The sequence below is a fragment of the Leucopleurus acutus genome (genome assembly GCF_964270905.1).
Source record: "Leucopleurus acutus genome assembly, chromosome: 11".
Taxonomy (NCBI): Eukaryota; Metazoa; Chordata; class Mammalia; order Artiodactyla; family Delphinidae; genus Leucopleurus; species Leucopleurus acutus.
The window spans coordinates 29,917,417-29,935,413 of NC_139152.1; the positions used below are offsets into that span (position 1 = coordinate 29,917,417).

General features: G+C 42.0%; 1 pseudogene across 1 annotated transcript in view; it reads left to right on the forward strand.

Moving 5' to 3' along the window:
• LOC309968329 (RNA/RNP complex-1-interacting phosphatase-like) overlaps positions 1 to 4,439 on the forward strand; it is a 39,418-nt pseudogene extending 34,979 nt beyond the window's left edge. Inside the window, exons 4-5 of the transcript XR_014327202.1 lie at positions 694 to 824; positions 3,817 to 4,439. The product of XR_014327202.1 is annotated as an RNA/RNP complex-1-interacting phosphatase-like (transcript). The remainder of the gene's footprint in view (positions 1 to 693; positions 825 to 3,816) is intronic.
• Positions 4,440 to 17,997: the final 13,558 nt, after the last annotated feature.

A 17,997-nucleotide genomic window follows, 5' to 3' on the forward strand; every position in this document is an offset into this window, starting at 1 on the left:
AAGAAATAGTCAGTTACTTGTACCATGAATGCAATAAACTATGGACTTTGATTGATAATGATGTGTCAGTGTTGGTTCATGGATTCTAACAAATGAAGCACACTGGTATGGCATGTTGATAATGGGAAGGCTGTGTGGGATGAAGGAGAGAGGGTATAAGTGGGAACTGTGTACATTTTGCTCAGTTTTGCTGTGAATCTCAAACTGCTCTAAAACTAGTCTACTAATTTAAAAAAAAGTGTGTGTTGCTGACACTTGAATAACCAAAGAGATCAATGGAACAGGGTACATGTATAAGCCAAATACATGAAAGAATATTTAGCAGTGAAAGCCATCCTTCCTATATGTAGATATTCAAGAAGTATTTATTTCTGTGTCTATTTTCAGGCACTCTGCTTGGAGCTGGCAATACAGTGGTAGGCAAAATTGATGTGGTCCCTGCCTTCTGGGAGTTTAGAGTCAGGTTAGGAGACCAACATGAAATAAACAAACATAGAAATAACTATATAGAAGTGAGCTTATTTTCTTCCGTCTAATCTCTCTGGAAGAAAGGATTGTAATATCGCTTGTAAAGTCCAGAGGAGGAAACTTTACTTTGAATCTCATATGTTAGCATCACGGGGTTTGAATAAATGGATAATATAGTAAAGGATTTTAAACATATGTTCTTCCTTATTTTATTCTTTCTGACAGAGTTTTGAAAAGAATCTTGCTCCAGAAGAACGTTTCTCGCCTTTGGATCTCTTAACAAAATCCAAGAACAGAATGAAGAACTTGGGCTGATTATTGACTTAACAAATACTCGCCGCTATTACAAGCCAGAGGTAAATGGAAGCCGTAATTGAAAATGACCTTCTTTCTGATACTGTAATAATTCATAGTAGTTCAGTAGTTATCATCTTATGCTAAGGTGAATCCTGGCCTTCTCTCGTGGGTTCAAAAAGGAAAGCTAGTGGTTTCCTTAAATACACATTTGTAATTGCTGTTTCAAAATGAGATTAAAGATATGAATTGAACTATAGTATTTGGCAGTAGGCTCTAGATATGCTTAAGAAATTCTATAAGCTTCCGTGTTCTATATTTTGAAAATGAAGTAAACTTTTAGTAGTTACAGTAGTATCCTAAAAAGAAAGAAAGGTATGTCCATTATGTCTTTAGCACTTATTTTAAGCAGTTGCCTGAGCGTGTTTAAGCATCACTGTAAAAGACAATTGTTCTCTAAGTTTTATGCTTCCTTTTCCTAATGCCTTCTGATATAGTACAGAAACCCATATATTCTCTTGGCCCATGTAGGACATTCCAGTGCAAAAGAATTATCCTTCTTCTGACCTGTTTCATGGCCTTGGGAGACAGTAACACCTAATGTCTTTTAATATTTGTAGAGCAGTTTGCCATTTAGAAAGTTCTTTCATATCCATTGACTTAGTTAATCTTCACAGCAATCCTTTGCTCTTGAAGTGGAAGTAGTACTGATATCTCCTACTGAGTGCTTACCCTGCACTAAGCTCAGAGGATAGACAACTACAATTACTAATTTTACAGACGATGAAACTGACTCTCGGAAAAGGAAGAATTGAAATTTCAGCTCTGTTATTCCTTTTTTTTATTGTGGTAAAATATAGAGAAATCATATTTATTTTAACCATTTATAAATATGCAGTTCAGTGGCATTAAGTACAGTCACAGTGTTGTGTAACCATTACCGCTGTCTATAACCAAAACTTTTTCATCATCCTCAACAAAAACTCTGTAACCATCAAACAGTAACAACCCCATTTTCCCTCCCACCAGCCCTTGGTAACCTCTATTCTATTTTCTGTCTCTGTGAATTGGCCTATTCTAGGTACCTCGTGTAAGTGGAATCTGCAGTATTCGTCCTTCTGTGTCTGGTTTATTGCACTAAACATCGTGTTTTCAAGGTTCATCCATGTTATAGCACGTAACGAAATGCCATTTCTTTTTTGGCTTAAAAAATCCCATTGTGTGTATATACACCATAGTTTGTTATTCAACGGTTGATTGACACTTGGTTGTTTTCCACCTTGTAGGTATTGTGAATCATGCTGCTATGATCATTGGTGTACAGATATTTGTTCAAATCCCTGCTTTCAGTTCTGTTAGATGTGCAGCGTAGGTAGTAGCAGAGTTGTTGGATCATACGGTAGCTCTACGCTTAACCTTTGAGAAAGTGCCAAACTGTTTTCTACAGTGTCGTCTTGTTTTTAAACAATTATCACAAATTTTAAGCATATACAAAAGTATAAAAATACTGTGAGTGTTCCTTGTATACCCATGAACTCATCCAGCTTTCTTATTTACCAACTGATGGCTGTCATGTTTTATCTATACCCCCACCTGTTTCACCCCATTCCATATTATCTTGAAGCAGCTCCGAGACAGCATGTAATTACACCTGTACGTTTTTGGTACGTGCATTTAAAATATAGGACTTTTATTCCTTAATATCATTTTTTCATATTAAATACCCAGGGAGTGCTCAAATTTGCAGTTGTCTCCTAAACGTCATAAAAAATTGTTTATAAGAATTTTGAATTAGATCCAAATAAGGTCCACACTTTGCCGTGGATTGTTAGGTCTCTGAAGTCTTGTTTAATCTATAGGTTCTCCCTCCATGTCTCTCTCACTTTTTTTTCCTCCTTGAATTTTGTTTTTAAAGAAACCAGGTAATTTTTCCCATCTAGATGTCGATGATTACATTCCATGTGTTGGTAAAATATTCTTCAGTCCTTTTATTTCCTGTAAATTGGTACTTGATCTGAATGAAGCTTCCATGTTTTGTTTTGGCAAGACAGTTTCATAGGTGATGATGTGTTTTTCCATGGAGACATATATAATTGTGTCTTTCTGTGGTATTAGCAGTCACTGATGATTCATACCTACATCCATTAATTCAGTTGAGGCTTCAAAGAATGGTGAATTCTGTTGTTCTTTTTTTCACTTATTAGCTGGGTATATTTGTACGAGGAGAAGATTCCCCTCATCAACTGTTTGGTTGCCCAGTTGTAGAGGCATGATTCTCTTCTTTTATTTAACAGTTTTCAAAATAATGAGTTGATTCACAAATATCCTCCAGTGGTGACCAGTTTTGTAAAATTTTATTTATTCCTATCACCGTGGACTCCGTTACAGTTATTATTCTAACTGAGTCCTTGTCTTTGGCCAGTTGGAGCTTCTCGGTGACTCCTGAGTCCTTTTGACATGACATCAGTTGTTTCTAGACTTTTTCAGTGGTCAGAGCTAGGAAATATGTATGTTTGTTTTTAATATTTTAAAAATATGTCATAGGTTCCTGCTGCTACTTTCCATTTAAATTCAGAACTAGAGAATTTTCACTTATCCTTTTCTGTCTTCTATTGATAGTCTACTTTCTCCCACCTCAAGAATACCAGTTCTCAACAATGTCTGAAATTGCCTCTATTTCCTAATTCGAATCCAAGTTCTTCTAACTCTATTCTACTCCTCTCCTTAAATCACAGCCGCTTTATGGCCCTTGAAATGTAAGATAGAACATAAATGTAGGTAGAACTGTTTATATCATTTTGAGTTACATGTGCATTCATTCACATAGATTTGCTTTCCCTTTTGCATGCCTGGTAACTGTCCGTTCTGCAGTTTTAATGAAAATCAAGTGATAATTACTGGTTAAAGCAGCTTTGGAAAAAATGGCTCTCATCAGAATGACTGACATACAAAGTTTAATGTACTCTCCTGGTTTATATTCTGCCTTCTCTAATTAATTTTTTATTCTTTCCCTACAAAGGAAATAATACATATTTTCATGGTTTTGCCTTATAGGACTTACCAGAAACTATTCCTTATTTAAAAATTTGTACAATTGGGCATCAGGTGTCAGATGACGACACTAGTTTTAAATTCCAGTGTGCTGTTAATGGGTTTCTGAAAGAACATAAAGATAACGGTGAGTTGCTTTTGTTTTTGTTTTTGTTTTTCCTTTACCTGAACTTTGGTATGCATTTTGAGTGGGGTTGGGGATTTTTAACATTTTTAATAGTTCTGACATTAGTGTCAAGTTGTGTTTGGTAACATTAAGGTGGAAATGTCAGATGGTGCTAATAGAGTACGGTGTTTTTCCTGTTTATGGTCACAAACAATTTAGTTTCGTTTGGAAAGTGATTTTTGTGAGAAATATGAACTGAGCTAGCTTACTTATCTCTTTTTTAAAAATTTGAATGGAAAATACTTAAAAACATAAAAATGTTCTTTTGTCCTATTTATTGGTTGAGAGGTGGAAGAAAAGGTTAAGACTCTCGGGTTCTTAGCGTACATAAAAGAGAAAACAAAAAGCAAAGGTTCAGAGTGAGACATCCCTAGAAGCAAAACAACACAGAGTGGACCAGAAGAGCGGCTTCCTCATCATATATGTGTTTAAGATATTTTTGCCGCTTTTACACTTCGGGTGCAAGTGAGGAAGAACACTACCACCTCTTATTCTTATCTTCAGACAGGAAGAACTTAAAAGGCTGGTGTTTTCTTGTTTCCGCTTTAAGATCTACTCTGTTGATAGTAGGTCTTAATAGCGTGTGAATTTTAAGGATCCACTAGCCTTTTTCTAGCATCTAACTATCAGAAGGAACGTGGTGTTTGCCATGTTTTAAGACTGAGGAATCTTTTGTCTTTGGAACACCACTGACGCCCATGTGAAAGTGTTCATTTTGTCCTCTTTCTAAATTTAGCCTGAGGAGTGTGCACTTTATTAAACGTAACAGACAGTAAATATTCCGTGTATATATAAAATGATGCACGTATATACATAAAACAGGGAGTAGGGGAGAAGGAATAGAGATGGAGGTGGGAAGATAGGGGATAGGAGGCGAGAGAGAGAGGGAGAGACGGAAATTTCAAGATAAATTTTCATTCTATAACCTGGTTGCTTAATGCAGGTACTAGCTCTTAAATATCTTAAGCCCTATTCACAGATCTTCCGTGTACTTTAGCTTTAAAACTTGAGAGGCTTGGCCTGTCCTGTGATAACCAGGGTGTCTAGAAAGGAGGCAAATTATCTGATTTGTTTAAACTGTAGTCACAGAAATGTTACCTCTTAAGATGTTAGGGCGCAGCTGCCGGCCTACTCACTTCCTCCAGGCTCCTTTGTGTGTGTTCTGTGTGTTCCGCGTGGGCTAGAAGATCCTTACAAGTGCATGAGAACACGTTTGTAAACCTTGATTGTTCACATGTTATACCAAGTGTAGTCCATTGCATATGCTGACTCCTCTGTGGGTCTTCTGCATGCAGTGGGCTAACTTCACCATGCTGTCTGCCATTGCAGTCTCAGGACCTTAGTTATGATCCATTGGTGACTTTCCTCTGCTGTAAGGCCCTCCCACAGGTGCCAGGCTCACTGATAATAAGGAGGAGACTGTACTATGCACTCCCTAGAATTGGTAGAGACTCAGAAAATAAATTGTTTCAGTAAACACCGAGAGCCTTATAGGTTTGTTGTTAGGGCACGGGGATACAGAGGTGAGTAGAAGTCTTTGTTCAGTAGCAACTTACAGTTATCTAGGAAGAGAAACATGTAGTGAGTATAAGTGGGTTAATTATGATAAAAGAATCAAGTGCAGCAGGAATATAGAGGAGAAACTGAGGAAGGCCTGACTGAGGAGACAGCGTTTGAGCTGGGCTTGGGGGAAGAGGATTTTGCCGGAATGAGGAAAGGACAGCCCAGGTATTGGGGACAGGTACAGAAGGCACAGGGCTTGAACTTGTGCTCTGGAGGTGCAGCCTTTGGTGTGACTAGAGGGTAGTGTGAAAGGGCAAAGAAGTCATACATTGATTTTCAGCAAATATTTGTATAACACCTTCTAAGTTGAAGGCACTGTTCTAGGAAGTAGGAAGAGAACAAAGTTCTTGCCCTTACGTACTTTCCATTCTAGTGGGGGAGAGAGACGAATAAATAAGTCAATATATGGAGTGTCAAGCGGTGGTAAGTGCTTTGGAGAATAACAAAAGAAGATGAAGAGGTGAGGGAATGTGGTAGGTGATCAGGGAAGTCCCCTCTATTAAGATGTCGATTGAGCAGAGCCTTGAAGTGAGAAACAAGCCATTGGCTATCTGGGAGAGTGGAGATGGGGTGGGAGGGTGTGTTCTGGGAGAGTGGAGATGGGGTGGGAGGGTGTGTTCTGAAGCAGAAGGAATAGTAGGTGCAAAGTCCCTGAGGCACGACTGTGCTTGGCATGTTTGAGGACTAGTAAGGAAGCCAGTGTGGCTGGACAGGGGAAAGTGAGTGAGGGCAGGGCAGTAGAGAATGAGATCGGGGAGGCTGGCAGGGCAAAGGAGGGAGGTGGATGATGTAGGTCCTTGTAAGTCATAGTTTGAACTTATAATTCAGTTGGAGAGACAGACTGATACTTGTTTATAAAGAGTTCTCAATGCTATGCTAACAACCTGGGCTGTATTCTGTGCTAAGTGAAGATGTTCAAGCAACAGAGCAATCCAGCCAAGTTTATATTTTAGAAAGATAACAGCGTCACTATCCAAGACACGTTGTAGACTATGTATATAGTATGTGTATAGTGTGCTGCTCTTCTATAAACTACAGGATACCTGTTACGTACAAATACATACAAGATACAAGTGTGAATGTAAGCACTTGGGAAATATCTGAAAGAACCACACAAGGAACTGGGAGAGTCGGACAACTTTCCATGTCTCGTATGATTGGAATTCTGCAGGGTACACACACGAACTAATGGACGTGTGCTACCAGCCTCCGGCTAAGGAGGGAAATTGCAGGCATCAGAATCCTCTTTACCAATCAAGCGCGTTAATCCGCCTGCGTGATGACAGTCATCTCGACAGGCCACGCGGTGGCGCATGCGCGGTAGAAGGAGGTCAGCGAGCTGCGTGGGCTTGTGCCTAGGCGCCTGTGGTTCGTGGCCTTGTGCTGGCACCGGGGACGCCGGGTTGGCGACTTTGGCACTCCTGGTGTTGGGTGGGCGGTATCTTGGGGGTGACATGAGCCAGTTCGTCGACCATGAGGAAGGGCGGAAAGCACATCCCGGAAAGGTAATACGCCTTCGCCCCTGGGCGTTGCCGGTGGAGCTCAGAGCCCCTGGGCCTGGGCTTCGTCTCTTGTGCTGTCACCTGTCACTGTGGCCCCCGCGCGCTGGCCCGTCCGCGCTGTGCTAGGGGGTACTGGTCGTCTCGCGGCTCGGTTCACAGTAGCTGAAAGGGACAGTGTGTGATGTTCTGATTTCTCCCCATCGTTTTAAAAGGGAGGCTCTGGCCATTGCTCCTCGGGTAAAATGCAGGGGGACTGCTTTTTAAGATGGGACTGTCGGTGTTGGGGACCCTCCTTAATTACCAGGATGGAATCCCCTTCAGTTCCTCAAGCTGTGTTGTTTAGGCACAGAAAATGTGAGTAATAGTCACTGGAACTAAGTTTGAGTGAAAAAACGCACCGGTACCGCCGAATTTTCCATCGAAACAGTTGATCTGTGTTGTCTCTTGGAATTATAAAGGGCGTACTGTTGCTTCCTAACCGGTGTCCTTTGAGAGCTCTACCTCTGTACGTTCAAAGGATTAATTTTGAGGCTTTGCTCATACGTGTAGTAAACCCTTTAATTCCTTAAGACCTTCCTTTCCTCCATCTCATACCCCATTAAGCCCGCTTCAGTTTATCTCCTGAATTTCTTCTGAATCTGTCAACTCTTCCTCAACATCCTAATACTGAACTTGCCTGTCTGTTGCCATGAGGTCCTAACTAGTGTCCATATATCTTGTTTCCTTCCAGTCCATTCTTCACACAAGAAACCTTAAAAGCAAGTTGGGACATTCTTCATAAACATGGCTCAAAAACATTGTTTTGAGAATAGAAAACAAACTGTTGGCCTTGAACACTCTGCGTGGTCTAGAATCCTGTCTGCTTCTCTGCTACATGGACTCCAGCTTGGTGCCTCTCCAACTTTAATATGGGTATGCCTCTCTTGTGGATCTTGTTAAATGCAGGCTGTAATTCAGTAGTTCTGGGTGGGGCCTGGATTCTGTGCTTCTAACGAGCTCCTAGGTGATGGTGACCCTGAGAGCAAGGGTCCAGCTCCTGCCTTTCTCCCTTCTTTTTGGAAGAGCAGGACGTCTGCCCCCCCCAGGAGGAGAAAACATCCGCAATGTGACTACTAGTAACCAGCTTCCGTCACAGGCAAGGGACCTTTACCACTGCTCCCTACCATTTTGTCTGAGGCGCAGCAAGCCAAAACACTGACATGCTGAGGTTTGCAGCAAAGAGGAGGTTTATTCACAAGGCAGCCAAGCGAGGAAGTGACGTGACAATAGGTCTCAAATCCGCCTCCCCAAAGGCAAGGGGCTTGGGGTATCTATGGGATAAAGAATAAAGAAGCAGGGCAGTATGAGGCATGGGGAGCATGAGGAAAGGTGATTGGAAAAAGGTGTGCTCATCATTGTTCTGAGCTGGCGTAACTAGGCTAAGGGGCTCAGCACATTCTCAGGCTGTAGTTTTCGGCCTTCTGATGGCAGGAGGTCAAAAGGCACTGGCCCAGGTGGAAGATCGGTGGTCCTCTCCAGTCTTAACCAGCTCAGCCTAACTAGACACAGCTGATTCCAAGTTCCTGGCCAATACCCGGGGCAAACATCTTATTGCTTATGCTACATGCTATTTGGAGGACGTGCAAGTGTTCAAGCTACCTTGAGGAGTGAAGACAGGATTTGACTAATCCTTACACATGGTTTCACCTCCAGATGAGCAGAAGAGGCCTGTAGGCTGAATCTGGCTCCTGGCACCTGGAATTGGAGGCAGATGGTTTAAAAACAGGCTCTCCCACCCTCTGTGTTATCTTAGGTAGATAGACTATTGAACCTTCCTGTGCCTGTTTCTCCACCAGCAGCATGGGGACACTCAGAGTCCCTCTCTTGGGGGCTGTTATGGGGGTTCAGTGAGATATAGATGCATGCACAGGCACACGGGAGACACCCAGTGTGTGTTAGCTTCATGCTTACTTTTATTAGGAGACCAGTATTGTTAGAAGATTTCTGGTTTGGACCACAAATTAGATAGGTGGTCATTACTATAGTTTATGCAACAGCAATTCACATTACCATTTGCAAAAAAGCAGTTGGTTGTCCAGTGGGGATTATAAACATCCATTTACCATGAGCTACTGAACAGATACTTTACACAGTAACTACTTCAAGTACTATTTAAGATCAGTTCTCTATGTTGTCTTAAGCAGTTGTTAACCCCCAATTTCGTGAATAGTACCAAGTAAGTCACTTGAACATCAGCTAGAGCAATCTATTTCACTTAGCAAGCCTAAAGCTATAGTTCAACAATTTTATTTACTGTTCTATGACAAAAATTACTCTCAACAGCTATGCCCTGGATAAGTAATCAGCTAAAGCTAGTTTGACTGACCAAATCTGATTTACTGAGTTAATAAGCCAGTTGATTTAGAAAGGTCTAATGTATATTTCTCATCCATTCAGCATTAAACTGTTTCCCCTGCCTAAAATGTCTTTTTTCCCATTCGTACATATCCAAATTCCTACTTCTGTGCCGTAGGGCTTGGCTGAACTACAACTGCCTTTAGTGACACTTTTCTCACCTGCACAATTGGAGATAATTTTAGTCTCCTCAAGACTCCCACGGGGTTACCTCTGTTGTGACACTTGACGATTTGGTGGCATATTTTATTTTATTTTATTTTAAATAGCCTTCCATTACTCCGTGCACATCAAACAGTAAATGCTTTCTCCTAGTAAAGGTGCATAACAATTTTCTGAACTCTTCTGCTCTGGGCAAGATTCATAAATACACCAGGCAAACATAGTGAAAGAGGAGACAGTACTTGTGTTATATTCAGTTGGGTCTTGATACCTAAGTGTGACTCTTAACCAAGGATTATGCAGTAATTAAGGACACAGGTTAAAGTTGTTTAGAGTGTGTCCTAAAGTCTCACTGGCAGAATTTAAATCTCTACTCTGGAAATTGTAGACCTGAGACAAATTACTTCCCTAAACTTCATTTCCTACATCTGAGGAAGATAATAGTATCTATCTTGTAGTAGACTGAATAGTACCATTGCCCCCAAATGTCCACCTTATAATCCCCAGAACCTGTGAATGTCACCTTAAATGGCAGAAGGGACTTTGCCAATGGGATGAAAGTAAGGGTTTTGAGATGGGGAGATTCTTCTGGACTACCTGGATGGACCCAGTGTAACCACTGGTGTTCTCGTAAGAGAGAGGCAGAGGGAGTTTTTACTCCAAAGAGAATGTGATGATGAAGTTGGGGTTGGATTGATGTGGCCAGAAGTCAAGGAATGCTGTCAAGGAAACAGATTCTCCCTTAGAGCCTCTAGAAGGTGGATGGATGGCCTTGTCAACTCCTGGTTCCAGCCCAGGGAAACTGGTTTTGGACCTCTGTCTTCCAGAACCATAAGAGAATGAGTGTGTTTTGTTTTACGCAAGCTCATTGGCAGTAATTTGTTACAGCAGCCATAGGGAACTAATGCGTACCTTATAGGAACTATTTCTCCAATTAAAATGTGTGACTGGAAACACACTTGGTGGCATGTCTGACACACGGTAGGTATGCTACCATGGGTAGTTCTTGGAAACTAAAGCCTTGGTTTTTGAGGAATCATCAAAACCAGTACAATGGTTGCCATGTTTCTCCTTGTTCATCCTGGTGACAAACCTGTAGAGAGAGCTCCATCCTTTCCCACAGGACGCCCACCCCTAGTACTTACAGGGAAGAGGTTATGTCTCACTTCAGGCACCTTCCTCTTTTCCTTACTACTTTTTTTCCATTAATCTTCATCCAACTGGCCTTTCTAAGTTAAAAAAAAAAAACAAGACAAAACCATTTCTCAGTGGATTCAGATACTACCCCAAGTTAATATTCCAACCATGTTCTTGTTCTTCCAGGTCTCATCACCAGAAATTTCTGAGCTGAAATCCTCTCTAGTTTCTAGGATCAGTCACTTTCTAATTTCTCCCTTCTCAAGTTCAGAGTCTTGTCAGTTTAGTCCCTTCCCTAACCACAACATCTATTACGGTGACACAGCAAAGTGATGAAAGTCTCGACGGTCTGGTTTTCATCCTGGGTTTCTGCCCGCTACTTACTGTGTGGCATTAGACAAGCTATTCAACCCCTCTGGGCCTCAGTTTCCCCCAAAAAAGGTGAATATTATGAACATTACCTACCTATAGGGTTGCCATTATGAGGATTAAGTGAGTTAATATTTGCTAAGCACTTAGAATATTACTTGTTATAGTCTAAGCACTACAGTTGTGCTTGTTAATAAAAATAAATGCAATTCCAAGTGTATAACTTACTCAACTTTCTGTCATAACTTTGAAGTGTTGGTCTGTCTGTTGGCCAGCGTTGCAGGTAAATGAGTCGAGGCATGGACTGAGGCATTGCTACCAGTGAGTGGTGTGTTCCCAGAACTAGGAACAGCCGTGTGAAATAGGTAGTGGTTCTACTTGGAGACGGGGCAGACTGGAAAATGACAGCCCTGGGAAGGAGGTGTGGTGTCCATAGGTTTGGTGTCAGAGCTGCTGCCTGCTGAAGCACCGATGCCGGCCTAAGCCGTAAATGGGGGGGGGGGGCTGGGGAAAACAGGGGCAGAATGGAAAGGGAAAACAGGGAAGAACGGAGAAAGATAGCCTAGGGAGGAGGTGTGGTGTCCATAGCTTCGGGGTCAGAGGTACTGCCTGGTGCAGCACCGATGACACCCGAAGCTGTAAATGGGGTGCTGGGGAAAAGAGGGGCAGAATGGAAAGGGAAAACAGGGGCAGAACGGAAAACGAAAGCCTGGGAAGGAGGTGTGGTGTCCATAGCTTCGGGGTCAGAGGTGCTGCCTGCTGCAGCACCGATGACACCCGAAGCCGTAAATGGGATGCTGGGGAAAAGAGGGGCAGAATGGAAAACGATAGCCTGGGAAGGAGGTGTGGTGTCCATAGCTTTGGGATGAGATGGGCTGCCTGCCTGATCTGAGAAAAGCGAGTGAAAGTGGGAGAGCTTCTCCCTAGCTGCTAACTCTTCTCAAGGTCTAGCACGCACTGAACACTGGCCGGCTCAGCCTGGGTGTTGACATTGCATTGTACGTGTCACAGAGCAAGGGCGGGCGGGTCAGGGGGTGGGCTGGGGGCCCCACACAAGCCCAGCCCATGGAGAAACCCGGCCCGAGGGCAAAGAGCCCGACCCCTTCTGGACTTTCTAGCGGCTGGGACTTGTCGCTGTGGATGGCAGGTGTTTGGCACTGGATGGGCCACCATGCGGAGACTGTTGGGGACTGTGGAAGCCTTCTCCTCCAGAGCTCACCCTGCCTGGGCACCGGCTCTGCAGACCCCTCAGCCCTGGGTATGTATCGGCCAGCCCTTCCCCGCGACGGGGCCCAGAGGCCAGAGCCTGCCCAGAGCTGAGTGGAGGAGGCACCCAGAGCTTGCCAGGCTGTGGCCCGCCTCCTCCGTGGACCTCCCCAGCTTGTCCGTGAGCCCTGGAGACAGGAGCACCTTCTCCAGGGCTGCTGAGCTGCCAGCATCACCATGAGCCAGGCGGTGAAGGTTTCTGAGCAGGGGATGCAGAGCCCTGACGCGACTGGATGCTGCACCCCACGATGTCCCTTCCTGGCAGGTGGGTTCTTTCTTCACTTGTTTTTCGAAATTTGGTAAAAGAACATTTAAACCTTCGACTGTTCTTCAGGGTATACAGATGGTAGTGGCTTAGCCAGGATTCGAAGCAAGCCTGTGTGATTCCAGAGCTCGTGCTCTGGACTCTGGTGCCTCCTTGTCATATATGCTTCATGTGTTACTTTTTCTTTTTTTTCTTGAAGTCCTTATGATACTTAGCCCTAAGTGCCGTACCTGTAATGAACACATACACTGCCCTGTAGGAGGTGTTCTTTTGTTCAACGTGTGAATTGGTCATCCACCACACTGGGTTCTAATCTCAGAAGATAGGTCACGGACCACCAGTTGTCAGCATAGCACCATCCCACATTTCTAATTGAGGCTTGCAGCCTAGATTTTTCCCTTTGGTCTAGTTTGAAGGATCCAGGTATGTAAAGCTTATATTCTAGATAAATCAGGGGCTATCCTGAAAGGAATTCATCAATGAATTATTCTGTATGGATTAGAAGCCAGTTTCTCTGGCCTTCCTGGAGTATATCCAGTAAGGCATCTCATTCATGTCTAGAAAGCAAATATATCATTTATTGCAACTTCAGCATGGAGCGATGTATTGGTTTAAAATAAAGTACGATCAACACAATTTGGTCATTGTGAGTATGCCGGCTGGGTCCACTCTTTACTACACATATGTAACTCTAGAGCTTCTTACGCCCCATAGAGGAGACATACTCTTGTGTGTCTAGGACAAGGGAAACATGTGTTGTTATTCAGGAGCTGGAAGCTACAGCATGACAGGAAAGAATTGAAAAATCCTGGTCTTGGTCTACACATCACTTTACCTTGTTCGAATCTTGTTTCTTTGGCTTGCTTCATTGGAGTGTTTTCTCTCTCCTGGGACTGACATTGTGTGTTATATATCAGGCATGTAACATGTAGAAGTTTCAGAACCCAGAATCATATAGATCAGTAAAAATTGAAATATTTTTGTTTAAAATCTATTTAAAATCACATTGGGCATAATTCATATATTCCAAAAGTAGTTTGACCCTCTGCTCATGAGATTCTTTTTATGGTATGTCAAAGCAAATTTGGACTTCCATCCCCAATAAACTTTGAGGTTGGAGGACACAAAAGCTTTTGCTCAGACCTAAATTCTGTCTGAAAAAAAAGGGTAACTATTATAAGCCCTTTCTAACCTCTCCAGGAGCAGAAATGATTTACAGCTATGGCATTGAACCCTAATTTCTTGATCTCATTTGAGAAGAGTTCAGTAAGAAACAGTGTCTTGATTTTTGTTTGTTGGTTCCCTGTTTTCTTGTCTTGCTTACCAACAATCCACTGTAATACATGAGTGAGTATGGCAGCAGGCTGAGTGTTCCCTGGAGCTCATTAAATGAACGTTTTTTCCTAAAATGACTTTTGTCTCCTTGTTTTCAGCCCCTCTTCTTTCCTCTGTCCTTTACTATAACCAGGGCTCAGCAAAAGCTGACTGGCTTTGTGCAGACCCTACTTAGGGTAGTCTTTTCTTCATTATTTTATTCATGGCCCCTCCGTTTCATTGTTCGCCTTCTCGAAATGTGTTGAAATCTTTCTGTGGTTGATGACTTCCACAATGTCTTGGTTTTTATTGGTTGATTAATTTTGGTATTTCTACAGTTTTATTTAAACATGGTTTCAGGAGGACCAGAAAGTAAATATATTTCCTAGTCTGCCATCTTGAGCTGAAAATCCCTGTGGATTTTAGCATCCAATGTTCCCATGGGTAAAAAACCCAACCTTGGCATTAATAGATGTACACTCAAGATTTCAGCTTTTCTTGAGCAATCACTAAGGATTTAATATGTGGTCACTTCTAATGGGAAAATAATAACTATCTCATGGCGTTGATTTGAGGATTAACTTAGATAATGGACAAGAAAATGCTTTGTAAGGTTTTAAAATCTGTAAAAAACGTTTTTTGTTATTATTTGATTTGTTGCTATTTCAACTTCAGCTGACAGTTGTTTGTGACCTTGCTTATGTGAGAAAATGCCTTCTGGTTTATTGTTTTGAAAGCCAGATTATATTTTTCAATAGCTCAATGGAAATGGCATCATTTGTGAAGTTGAAGGGTGAAGGCATAAATGTTTCTTGACATTTGAATCAACTATTGGTCTTCTGGGGCTTGTCCTTATTCTCCTGCAGTCTCTAATCAACATGGCATCCAGAGAGATCCTGTTAAAACATAAGTCAGATCATGTCACTCAAGTCTCTTCAATGGCTTCTTCACAGGAAAAGCAAAGTCCTCAAAGTGCCTCCACAGCCCTAGAAATCTGGGCCTCTGTTTCCTCTCTGACTGTTTCCTTCTCCTCTCCACTTTGCTCCCTCTGTTTTCCACACACTGACATCCTTTCTGCTCCTTGGATACTCCGAGCCCACTCTTGCCTCATTGCCTTTCCATCTGACTGTTCCCTCTGCTTGTACTATTCACTTCCCAGATATGCACCTTGCTCCCTCTCACAACCTTAGGTTCCCTCGTAAATTTTATCCTCCCCAGAAAGCCCTCAGTGATCACTTAGTTTCAGATCGCAGCCTCCTCCTACCAGCTAACAATCTCCATCCCCCTTCCCTGCTTGCTGTTTTTCTCCAGCACTTACCTGATATACTAGTTATTCTACTCATTTATTCAATTTTTATTTACGTATTTACACTTACGATTTTATATTTGCTTCTTTACTTTTGTCTCTCCCCTCAGCTCGAGAGAGGCTGTATTCATCTGTGTTAATCACTGTTGTGTTTCCTGAACATGCCTAGAAAACATACTGAAGAAGGGTGCCTGAAATTTGGTAAGGGACCCATCAATTTTCTTGGCTGAATGAAGAAATGTGTTCATAAATTAATGAACAAATCTCTGGGGTTTCTGAATTAAGGACTAATGGGAAGAGGAAGGCAAATGGTTGGGACAGGGTACTGCAAGAAGTAGTAGTTGGAGTACTCTGATAGCTATCCTAATAGATAACATTTTGTTCATTTAAATAGTTTTAATGAGAGAGCTGGGAACTAGGGACACACAGCATCGAGGTTTTATAATGCATTCTGTAGAGTTCTTTTCAAGTGTGTTCAAATATCATTGAAAATATATGCATGCATATAAGCCTCTGTTACTTTATTTAGTGCTTTACAAGAGCCCCTCAAGGAAGGGGTAGTAGCAACTATCAGTATCCTTCCTTTATGATGAGCTTAATTTATTCAAAATTACATCATAATTTATTCGTAACTGTGAAACTAGACTTAGTTATTTAGTAGACCCCCCCTAGAAACCTATGGCATTAATAAAACCAACAAAAATGTGTTCAGTTTCCAGTGATACACACACTACAGACTCAATTATGTGTCATCTATTTTAATGAAGGAAAGAAGTGATTTAACAAACACAGAGCAAACAGAATATGAAGTTTTGTCCTCCATTAATATTAGTAATGGATAAAGTGGGCTTCAACGTCTTCAAGGTAGCTTGAGACCATCATCTCTGTGTCATGGGCAGGGGCATGCTCGGCCAGGATGTCTTTCTCTGTCACTGAGAAAAATTTCCATAATATATAATGATACTTACTGAAACAGATATGGGGCATTTGGGTAATTAGGAATCTGTTAGCATATTTTTCCGGAAGCCTTGACTACAAAACGAAGATAGTAGATTTGGACACTTCCAGCTATGCAGAAGTTTTTGGGTATTCATCTTTATGCCGAATGAAGTAAGCTTATTTCATCTCTGCAGCTTCCCATATACCATTTTCCCACCTCTGTTTTGTGTCTGGAAAGACTTTTAGAAATTAAAACTCAAGTTAAAAAGTGAGTGACGGGCTTCCCTGGTGGCTCAGTGGTTGAGAGTCCGCCTGCCGATGCAGGGGATACGGGTTCCTGCCCCCGGTCCGGGAAGATCCCACATGCCGTGGAGCGGCTAGGCCCATGAGCCATGGCCGCTGAGCCTGCGCGTCCGGAGCCTGTGCTCCGCAACAGGAGAGGCCACAGCAGTGAGAGGCCCGTGTACCGCAAAAAAAAGAAAAGAAAAGAAAGTGAGTGACAACTTAAATGATATATGGACTATTTTGCTGACTTACAAGAGCATGCAGAATTAAATATGACCCAGTTGAAATGTTAATTTTATTTTAATGTGTATATTGGGGTGGAGTCTTAAAGGTGCCAGAAAACAAGCATTCACCCATCCTGTTTGGAACTGCAGCACACAGGCACCTTCAGTTACCAGTTCTGTTCATTCCACAGAATCATCTTGGGAAAACATAACTGTTTTTTATGTACCTGGTATATATCTTAATTAGTTTGAAGAATTTCCCAAATACCTGTTACTATGTAGTTCTCCAATTCCAATCTTGCCACGTCCTGTACCAGTGACACAGCACATAGGAGTTTTATTTCTCTTTCTTTCTCTGGGTTGTTGAGAACCCAACGAAAGAACAATGGAATGGCATCAAAGAGATCAGGGTTCTTGACTCAGATTTGCCATCAAATAATAGTGTCCTCTTGGGAAAATTATAGTTATTCTAGGCCCCTTTCCTTTTCTTTACTTTGACAGAGCTGCACTAGATGACCCCAAGTAACACTGCACTCTTTGCAGTAGTAGCTTAGACGTTATTGGTTTTCTGAAACAAATGAAGACAGTGACACAGGAAGCTGTGCAACATCTCTGTAACTATGTTTTCTTAGAGTTGCCTCCATTTTACAGATGATAAGATGGCTGAGCACAGAAGTAGGTGTTTTGACCAGAGGTTCCAGAGTAGATGGAACTGAACCACAAGTTTCCTTCATTCCTGAAGCTCACTTAGCCAAAACATAGGCTTCTGAATATTAAGCTGTAAAGCATATTATCAGTATGCTTTAAAAGAAGCGGTTCTTCTAGGATTTCTAATTAATAGCAGGCGGTTTTGAAATTCTTAGAAGATCATCTAATTTTGTGAGATTTACAGCTCTATTTTCCTGTCAAGCAAGTTGTGTTAGTGCCAGACAATCATCTGAGCTTCTGGATGCTTCTCTGAACCTCTTGAATTTTTCTTCTTGCTATCTGAAATTCATGCCAGATAAGCCTTTTTGTAGAGAGCATGTACAGACTTGTCTATTTTCATATAAGAAAGCGATGCAGTGAGCCAGGTCGGGGGTTAAGCCCTCATTCTCAGAGTGGTGTTGAGCTCCTGGTGAGATATTATCATCATTTCCTCAGAATAGAAGAGCAGTTATCTCAAGGTTTTAATGCCATTAACTATTTATACATTTATGTATAATACATATATTTATTGTACCTACGAGGTGTGCTCTCTTTGGGAAGTACAAAGCTATTTGAGACGTAAGTTGTTCGTTTTTTTGTTTTCC